This window comes from Solea senegalensis, linkage group LG17, assembly GCF_019176455.1.
Source record: "Solea senegalensis isolate Sse05_10M linkage group LG17, IFAPA_SoseM_1, whole genome shotgun sequence".
In the NCBI taxonomy this organism is placed as follows: Eukaryota; Metazoa; Chordata; class Actinopteri; order Pleuronectiformes; family Soleidae; genus Solea; species Solea senegalensis.
The window spans coordinates 553,565-564,651 of record NC_058037.1 but is presented as its reverse complement, the minus strand read 5'-3'; positions in this window follow the sequence as shown (position 1 = coordinate 564,651).

Genomic DNA, 11,087 nt, shown 5'->3' with positions numbered 1-11,087 from the left:
GGTCAGCTGATCAGCTGCTCCTGAGTGTGCCTAAAACCAAGTGGAAGGTCAGAGGGGATCGTGCCTTCGCTGTCGCAGCTCCAAAACTTTGGAATGCTCTGCCTCTGCACATAAGACAGGCCTCGTCCTTGTCTGTTTTTAAATCCCTTCTTAAAACCCACCTTGTGTTAGTTTGACATCGAAAATGACCCTGGAATTCTCATCACTACCAAAAATGACAAAAATCTACGGTAGACACGCTCCGTCCTCCTCCGTCCAGACATCTCCAGTGAGCCTAGCTTCCCCTCGCAGGGTTTGATCATTGTGTTAAATAAATGTCTGCCTGCATTTGGATCCTTCCCTGACTCATAACATTTAAGGGTTTTTGACCAGTGGGAATGGGGTATTAGTCTTAATAATCCATATTCTCCGTCAGATTTCTTTAACAAACCTGCCTTTGTGACCTTTGCCCTTGCACAACTGTTTGGTCAGTTGCTTTTGGAATGTTCACTGACTCTTGGCCTTGGTCTTAATCTACCAATGATTAGCCCTCATTCCACTCTGACTGTAATCATCACACCATCTTACCATCAGGCCTGTGGTTTGATCAGTCGCATAGTGGCTAACACGCAGGGACTTCTCCCAGGGATTTGATCCCATGACGTCTGAGAAGGACGATTGGAATGCGGGGAACATCAGAAGCAGAGCAGCAGGATGTCGGCCCTGCTCTAATTAGCTGAACCCAAAATTGTTCCAGTCACATGAAGTCTTCTGTGGAGGTTAAACTCCCTGATGCTCTCATCAGATATTGTGTGTGCCAAATGCATCCTTGCATTATGAGGTTTTTTTTACTCAAATTTTGACACAGTGTGCAAGAGCCAACGTTCCAAAGTGGATCAAGAGTTTATGATGGTTGAACTTATTCCCATTAGACTAATCTTGTCAAGTGATTTTCTGTCTTTAAACTAGCAGAGTTAAGTCAAGAGTTTTATAATCTCTGACTGACAGAAGTTATAATCGTCACTGAGGCCTCACATTCTGCTTCAGGCAAAAAATGTCCTGCGTATAACTGAGTAGAATTGATGTGAATTGCAGGATAAGTATGTCGTTAAAATTTATTCACATTTAAGAATGTTTTTTTGAGTATTTAAAAAAATAGTTTCGTGAATATGTACCTTATGCAAGTTTCATATTTGAACTCATAGCGTGGTTCTTTGTTTTACTCATGACTGCAGTATCCAGTCTCTACCAGTGGAATGTGCTGTGCTGTCCAAGGAACTGTCTTAAAGTTACAGTTTGTAGTATTCTGGGGTTATATGAGCAAAAATTTAATTTAGTGTCCATAAAAAAGACACCTATAATATTACAGGAGCCTATGCAGACAAACACACTGAATGTCACACTGGGAACGCCAACTCCAGCCACGAAGAAGAAATGATGTCAAGTAACAGGAGGAAGTTGTGGAGTTAATGTAGAGGGAGAGTCCGCTGAGAGAAGTTAAATACGGCATGTTTTCAGCGTTTTTGAGGATGCAGGGTCATATCTGTTGTGTTGCCGAAGAAAGAGCACCAGCGCCTGAATCTGCGTCATCAAAGAAAAGGAAACATGCAACGAAAAACGTGCTCACGGCAGGAGATGACAAGAGTAAACCGCTGTTACCCAGCGGAGTCACTGATGAGGGACAAACATTTATGTTTTCTGCTGAACAGGTCATTTCACATACTTATCTAAAAGTTCTGTGTAGTTCTATATCTGTAACTAGAAAACAGCGGTGTTGGTGTTTATTTCATGGCTATAGTTACTAATGCACATAACGTTTGAATGGAAACATTGGAAACTCCTCAAATATTCTACTGTGACATAATAACAATGATTAGTCTTGTTGTCCCAGTGGGTCTGTGTTTGTGTCGGTGAGCAGCAGACCCTCCCCCACTTTAGCAGGCAACACATTAGCTGCTTACTTTAGCGGGCAACACATTAGCTGCTTACTTTAGCGGGCAACACATTAGCTGCTAACTTTAGCAGGCAACTCATTAGCTGCTAACTTTAACAGGCAACACATTAGCTGCTAAACTGTAGCGGGCGACACATTAGCTGCTAAACTTTAGCAGGCAACACGTAAGCTGCTAAACTTTAGCAGGCAACACGTAAGCTGCTAACTTTAGCAGGCAGTAAGCACAACTTTGCACATTAGCTGCTAAACTTAAGCAGGTAACACATAAGCTGATAAATGTTAGCAGGCAACACATAAGCTGCCACAGCTAAACTTTAGAAGGCAACACATTAGCTGCTAACTTTAGCAGGCAACACACAAGCTGCAGCTTTAGCGGCAACACATTAGCTGCTAACTTTAGCAGGCAAACACATTAGCTGCTAAACTGTAGCGGCAACACATTAGCTGCTAAACTTTAGCAGGCAACACGAAGCTGCTAAAATTTGGCAGGCAACAATTAGCTGCTAAACTTTAGCGGGCAACACATTAGCTGCAAACTGTAGCGGCAACACATTAGCTGAAACTGTAGCGGCAACACATTAGCTGCTGCTAAACTTTAGCAGGTAACACATTAGCTGCTAACTTTAGCAGGCAACACATTAGCTGCTAAACTGTAGTGGGCAACACATTAGCTGCTAAACTTTAGCAGGGAACATATTAGCTGCTAACCTTAGCAGGCAACACATAAGCTGCTAAACATTTAGCTGCTAACTTTAGCAGGCAAGACATAAGCTGCTAAACGTTTAGCCGCTAACTTTAGCAGGCAACACATAAGCTGCTAAACTTAAGCAGGCAACACGTAAGCTGCTAACTTTAGCAGGCAACACGTAAGCTGCTAACTTTAGCAGGCAACACATTAGCTGCTAAACTTAAGCAGGTAACACATAAGCTGATAAATGTTAGCAGGCAACACATAAGCTGCTAAACTTAAGCTGGTAACATATTAGCTGCAAAACTTTAGCAGGCAACTCATTGCTGCTAAACTTTAGCAGGAAACACATTAGCAGCTAACACTTTAACGGGTAAAACATTAGCTGCTAAACTGTAGCGGGCAACACATTAGCTGCTAAACTTTAGCAGGCAACACATTAGCTCCTAAACTGTTTTGAAATAGTTTTGAAATATTGTTTCATACAGCTGTGAGAGAAGTCCCTGTCAAAGAGACAATGTCTTCATGTCACAGGACCAGCACTGTCCAGCAAAAATGGGACAGACAGTTACTGAATGTATGCAGTAGTGTTTTATAATTGTTCACAGTGTTTTATATGAAAGTTAATTCATATTCAGCTGGAGTGCACCACACTTTTGTTACACAACAATAAACCATGAATCATGTTTTTTTTTCTGTTACAGTATAGATATGTATGTGATAGTATTGAAGTAAATACAGCACATATAACTGTTTATCTTTTATTATTTATTTCCTCTTCAGTTTGAACCAGAAAAACTATACAGGTATAAATATAAGTAAATTAGTGTAAAATTAGTATTCTCTCCTCTAGATGTTACCAGCAACTACCTTTAAGGAATTTTTTTTTCCTATTTTAGTTATTTCGTTAAGTTTTCATTAATTATAATAACTGCGGTTGCCAACCGTCCCGTAAAATACGGAATTGTCCTTTATTTCCCCAATATGGGACACGATGTTCCGTATTTCCATAAATGTCCAATACATATGTCTGTCACAACAATCACGATCAAAATAGACGTCTGTGCTGAACTGCGGAACAACTGCAGAAAAAGTGTGGGTGTTCCCACGGGTGCGACGCGCCTGAGTGCATGGTCATATTTTTTATTTAATTTTATTTAATTTTATTTTAGTAAACTATTGTGGTTTAGAGTTCTCAACGGGTAAGGCCGGCCAGTTAGGTCAGAAAAAAACTGCAAATGGGTTGGGTCGGGCCTCTGGCTTCCTTTGTTCCACTCATAAAACACTTTCTTGCAGGTTGTAAATGATTTGTTGTTTGTTTGCAGCAGCAGCAACAACAGCAGCAGCAGCAACAATAACAGCAGCAGCAGCAACAATAACAGCAGCAGCAGCAACAATAACAGCAGCAGCAGCAACAAATAAAACTATTGTGGTTTGATTGATTGTTTAGGATGTTGAGTTTTTAAAGTCTAATGAACAATAATTTATTTAATGTACAGTAGTATTAGCCAATATATTTATTATATATGGCCATTTAGTCAAATCATACTAATGGATTAACAGTTAATACATTAGAATAAATGTTTATTCTTTAATATAAATACATTTCCTAGATTAGTCGGCCTTTATTTTCATTTGTGATAGGTGGAAACCCTCATAATAACTGTGATTGTGACCAGTCCAAGACTCACCTGTGCAATCATCATGCTCTTTAATCAACATCGTCACATAACTCACCTTTCAGGTGGTACATTGTACCTAGTGTGTAGTGCTTTTAAACAACATTTGTAAACCGAATTTAAGAGAAATAAGGCTTTTGTTAGCATAAGGGAAATCTGCCATCTTTTACTTTAATTCATGGAATACAGTCATCAAATACAGAAGATTACCGTAACCTGATGTAGCCTATATTGTGGGCATTTTATTTTGAAAGGTCAGACCGGAAACTTGACACGTGTTCTCTGGCTCAGTTAACGAGCCTCTGTTGAGTTCCAGACCGAGGGCGTTCAATGATTAAACCAAGCGGCTGCTTGACCCCCACATTGTCCCCTGACAGTGGAACAGAGAGGCGGATAACGGTCCTCGGTCTGTCGCTCTGCGTGCGACCGTCGACGGCCTCGTTTCCCCGACAAAGCGGCAGCGGCAGCGGGAGAAGGAGAAGCGCCCGGCTCCGTGGTTGCTCTGTCTTCGCTCCGTCCCTTTTCACTGCAGCGACTCCCGGGCTGGACTATGCCAGGATGTACTGGAAGATAAGGAGCAGCAGAGGTCAGCGAGCCCGGTCACTGCTGCTGCTGCTGCTGCCCGTCATTAAGTAGACACCGCCGGCCAACGTCCGAACACACAACGCATCCTTCCCTCTCTCCTCGCATGAACACCGGCTGGGTTTGGCTTCTCGGTCGCGACCTAAGACTCAGGATGTGGAAACCTAAAGTGACTCGTATGATTTTTGCCTTTTCTCTGGCCTTTTTCATGATGGCCGTCTTCTACTTTAACAGCAACCTGAAGCCAGGTGAGAAAATACTATAATAATAATTCTTAATATTTATATTAAAATGTCAATCGATTAAAACAAACAAACATACAATTCATCGCACAGTTTTCTGCAATTAATCGCGATTAATCATGAAAATAAACCTGAAGCTTAAAACAGATACTTATTATATAACATCATGGAATGAATGTAGAATCAACACAAAAAATATTTGAATTCAAAGACTTTCTTTAAACTTTAAACGGAGTTTCTCTCATGTGAAGTATAAATTTAGCACAAATATCTTTCTTATATTCTCAAATAGAAATAATAACAGAACTCAGGCCCATGTTAAAGGCCAAGACCAATAAAATTAGACATCAGCTGAAATGGCAATTATATTCTTATATTATTAACTAGTAATATAAATGATAACAACAAAATACAGTATGTTCCATCTTTGTGCCAGTTCCATTTGAAAAAGGTGCACGTATGCAGCCAGTGACTGAGGCAGACCAGTTTGTTTACATTATCAGGGACAAAGAAGCTCACTTCTGTTGAATGATGTGGTCTAAGAGTGAGAAGAGTTAAGTGGGCCGTGCAAGACACCAGGGCCACTACTAAGCTTTTGGGGGCCCTAATCATAATTGGTCAGAATGGATTCCTGCTTTCGCACACTTTGCATGACTTTTGTCGTCGCCTCATTCACGCAGAGGTCATCAGTTATCAGATGCGAGCTGTGTGGTGTTGCAGCGCTTCTTTTGTGCAAACCTTTGCCCAAGGATTGCACCGAGAGAGTCCGAGAGCCGGGCTGAGTTTCGGTCAGCCTTGCGGCGTGCACACCTGATGTTGACTGACATGTCAACATCAGTCCGGCAGACTTACCAGCAAGGCACGCATGGGTGTCATCCTGCAGTTTTCAATCACCACAGTCATGTGTCTTACCCGCCATTATGCCAGCTTCACCATTCAAAAACAACTTGATAAAGAAATATGGCAAACTTCAGGCTACTACAAGAGAACTGGCGCTAACTCGATACTACGATAATTTTGAAGACTGTACCATTTCGGGTAAAAACAACTAATTTGCCCGAAGTGAGGGATAGGGTCCATAATTACAAAAAAAACAATGTTGGACCTGTTCATAACTAATTTATATATGTGTTTCATGTAATAATGTAATTATTATCATGACATTTTTTTATCAACCTTAATTTTGGGGCCCCCCAGCAGGTACTCAGAGCCGCTGCTCTCATTAAAGGGCCAGTTAATGGCCTTTAATGAAGGCCATTACAATGATGGAGAAGATAGTTTTATGTTTCATATTTGAACTCATAGCATGGTTCTTTGTTTTACTCACAGTTAGTGCAAACGACTGCAGGGTCCAGTCTTTATCAATGAAATGCACAGTGGCTGTTGACAGAAGTCCAGTTGTCTCCTGTGAGAATGGTCTCTTCTGGTTTTGGAAGATACTTGCTGAATGTACAAGCACGCCCACAGCATATGCATCCTATAGAACATTTGTTGGCTTACAGGAATCTTTGTAGTGCTGTCCTATTGCGTGCAGAGAGATTTTGAAAGACAAGCGTCTATCCGACCCCTCAGATTGAGCCCAGACCAAACATCTTGATGTAGATCTGGTTTTCCAGGCTTTGAAGCACACACACACACACACACACTCATGACTCAATCTGTCGTTTAACTTCCTCTAGAGCTGGAGAAAGCCGAAGAGAGTCTGACTTGGAACTGTTAAGCTTAACGCTTTGTGAGTTAGTCCTCCTGTTATGGCCAAGCCAAATCTGAATCAGTAATCCACCGGAGCTGAATCTGATCCACCATTATAGCGATCACATGCTAACAGGATATGAACAAAAATAACAATAAGTTTCGCTATCATACACGTCTATGATCGATACAATATATGATGATACGGTCACAGATCACGAGGACGACATTTGAACGGTAGAGGCCACCGTAGCTCTCAGGGAAGGGAGGGGATGAGCAGAGGAACATTTCTTCTCTAAACTAACAGTTAATGTTTATTTTCAGTACAATTTAATATTTACTAAATGATACTTTACATGATTCTATGAGATTGAGGTTATTGATTTTATTTTACCCACCTTTACTTCATGGAATTGTCCAGTCCAGTTTTCCATTACCATGGTACCTCTGCAGTGACATTGTTTTACATGTGACACACAAACTAGTGACTTGTAAAGCAGTCGTTTTCGGGGCTGAATCATTCGGCTCAGTTAATTCAAAAGATTTGTTCACAGAATGGTTCAGTACTTTCTGTATGACCGGAGCACAGACACTGCAGTACTGTCACTAAATACACCAGACTCCACTGTTAAATGTGGACATGTTTAGACATTTCCTTTGGATATCTATGGCCCTAACTCCTTATCTTTGTGTTGTCATTGAGTCAGTACAGCAGCTGCATTTGATGACCCGCTGGAAAAGCTAGACCCTGTGAATAAATATACTGTATTCAAATATTGTCATTTACTCTGTTCACGAGTCCTTTTGAACTCCCCCATCATATTCATGAATAAGTGTTGAGCTCAGGATTATGACTATGGCAGATGTGTTGCTTTCCTCCCTCAGGGAATATTAAACATTTTTATACAACTTTAGTCTGCAAATGGACTGGTATGTCCTGGCTGGAACATGGAGACATGTGACGGAGCTCACATTTAAACAGTTTGTTCAATAGTGATAGGCACTCAAGTTTCAAGATAATGATAATTTTAGTATTGGAAAGGATCCAGCAGAGCAAAGGACACAACAGATTACAGCTGCTGCAAAAATGTGATTTGCTCTCGTGTTTTTACCTTCACCCTTTGCAGAGTGACATATTCAACAGTGTCAGAGGTTGCAAGTGGAACATTTTAGTTAGAAATGATGATTCTCCCCACATCTGCAGGTATTCTTCATTCATATTTTTCACAACAAAAGGCTAAACTCTTACAACCCGTAAAACTTGTCCTCCTGAGGAGCACGTTTAATGTACATGCACTAAACTTGGTACTCACGCGTTCCTTAGGTCAGGACGGTCAAAAAATTCAAAGCAGCCTATCCTCTAAAACGAACGGGAAAGCCGCCATCTTGGATTGAAAGTACATTTTTGCAGATTTTGGCCATTTCGCACCAATGGTATGTGAACGCTCTTGTCATAGAGCTTTCATGGGATCACCTTGAAACTTTGTGAGGTCACTGTGAACAAGTTGAGGATCCAAAGGTATCAAAATCTTTTCATTAAGTATCACGGCGAACAAGAAGAAGGGCAGGAAAGTTGGCGAAAATCACGATTCCTCGCAACACACAACAATCTCTTATAACTTTGCCATGGAAGGTCAGATATTAACTAAACAAGTGACAATCGATGATGGGCCCTTGCTAAAGATGTCTATGCAAAAACTGTAAATTTTGAAAACATCGCCTCCTGGTGGTGGCAAACACTAGGAAGTCTGGTATTTCGCAACACACAACAAACTCTTATAACTTTGCGATTGAAGGTCAGATCTTAACCAAACTTGTGATGATCGATGATGGGCTTTTGCTGAAGATGCCTATGCAAAAACTGTAAATTTTGGAAACAGCGCCACCTGGTGGTAACAGAAAGTATAAGTTCACAATTTCCCTTATAACTTTAACAAATTTCCTTGTATCAAACTCAAAATTTGGGAAAACATTCAAAACACATGGTAGATGATGCGTGCCTAATATGATAACAAATTGTTCAACAGTGTTGCAATGACAACACTGCAAAGTCAGATATTTGCGACAAAAAACAAACTGCTACCACTTTGCTAATGCTATTCCAATCTGAACCAAACTTGCTAGGATTGATGATAGTCAATCCCTGAAGATGCCTATATGAAAATATTCACTTTCAAAAACAGTGCCCCCGTTGCCGGCAGACAATATGACGTCTGGTATTTCGCTACAACAACAAACTCTTATAACTTTGCGATGGAAGGTCAGATCTTAACCAAACTCGTGACGATCGATGAGGGGATATTGCTGAAGATGCTCATGCAAAAACTGTACATTTTGAAAACAGCGCCTTCTGGTGGTAACAGAAAATACAATTTCACAATTTCCCTTATAACTTTAACAAATTTCATTGTATCATACTCAAAATGAATGAAAACATGTAAACCACATGGTAGATGATGCTTGCTGAATATGATAACAAATCGTTCAACTGTGTTGCCTGGCAAAAATGCAAAGGATTCCCTCAACTGAGTGGTTTGTTCATGCAGTAACCATTGCGCGCCACATGATGGAGGCATTTGCCTACAAATCTATCAAATCTAACATTTACAGTTTCTCATGCTGCTCTAATTGGGATTGTTGTATCCACTTGAAACTTGATACGTGAGACCTCAGACCCGTCCGGAACATGTCTGTAAAGCAGTAATGCCAAAGTCAAATACACGGGGGCCAAAATAAAAAAAATGGTACAGGTGGAGGGTTAAATATTTATTAAAACTTGCAATTACTGCACATATTGAACCAATACCAATACCAATACCACAGCCTATATTGCACTCAATCATTAAATTAAATAAAATAAAATAAAATAAAATAAAATAAAATAAAATAAAATAAAATTAAATTAAATTAAATTAAATTAAATCAGTTGCAATATTTTCTCAAGGCTCTTTCAGTAACAAATTGAAAACGTTTTTCCTTCTTCTCCTTTTTAACAGGTAAACAGCAAAATGTTATTTTCCTTCAAAGCTCAATGGCAAGATAAATGCAAAAATGAAACAGCATGTTACAAAACAAATCAGTGTGCTGCTCTGATCCTCACCAATGTCTGTCTTTTATAATAAAATTAGAAGTTAGTGCAAACTTTAAAAGTGCAAAACAGTTGCATGTTTCATAGTGCCTTCTTAAGTTATATTCTTTCATAACGACACACTGTCTCCACACACAAGACACACAGGCTTTCCTTTTACTTCTGTGAACATTATTCTGCCTCCCACCTGTCTTGAAAACCCTGTTTTCACCGTCTACTTTTCTATTTGTCTATTTGGGGGAGAGGGAGATGAAAAATGACAGCAATGTTTAGTCCTCCACTGTGACTGGGATGCTGTTCATGAATGATGACACGGGATCGCACTCGCAGTGCATCTTGGGATTTGTAGTATTATGGTGCTGAGGGCACATAATAGTGCAAGCCGGTTTTAATAGTAATTAAAAATCATCCCTCTAGCCAGACATAACTCATTCACGGGCCTTGATTCTGACATATGTGCTGTAAAGGATAACCTCCCTACAGGAAGTAGAACTCCCGAAACAGGAAGTCAAGTCTAACATTTTCCAATCTTCACAAAACTTGATATGTGAGTCAAAGGAACGTCCCTGAACACGTTTACGGACACACCTTTCACCAAACAGGAAGTCGGCCATTTTAAACAGGAAGTGCCATCTAACTTAGCACATGGACGCTGAAAATAGTCTAAGCTGAAAATTACTACTGCCGCAAGCGGTGAATGAACGGAAGATGAGCTAGACGTCTCGCACGGCGAGGTGGGCGCAGGGAGACCTGCGAGCCGTCAAGCTCGAACCCGTTGATTACCGCTTGCGGTACTAGTTAGGGTTCGAGCAACTTGGTTGCGCAAGAACCCTATTATAATCGCTAAGATTATTCTTATTAGGGTTCGAGCAACTTGGTTGCGCAAGAACCCTATTGTAATCGCTAAGATTATTCTTCTTATTAGGGTTCGAGCAACTTGGTTGCGCAAGAACCCTATTGTAATCGCTAAGATTATTAGGGTTCGAGCAACTTGGTTGCGCAAGAACCCTATTGTAATCGCTAAGATTATTCTTCTTCTTATTCTTATTATTATTATTCCTCCAAATGAATCGCGTTTTTGAGGCCTTTCCCATGCCCCAAAACTCACCAAATTTTGCAACCCCATCAGACCTGGTGTAAAATTACGTATATCAGTGTTTCAAGGAATGTGCGTCAAAAAATG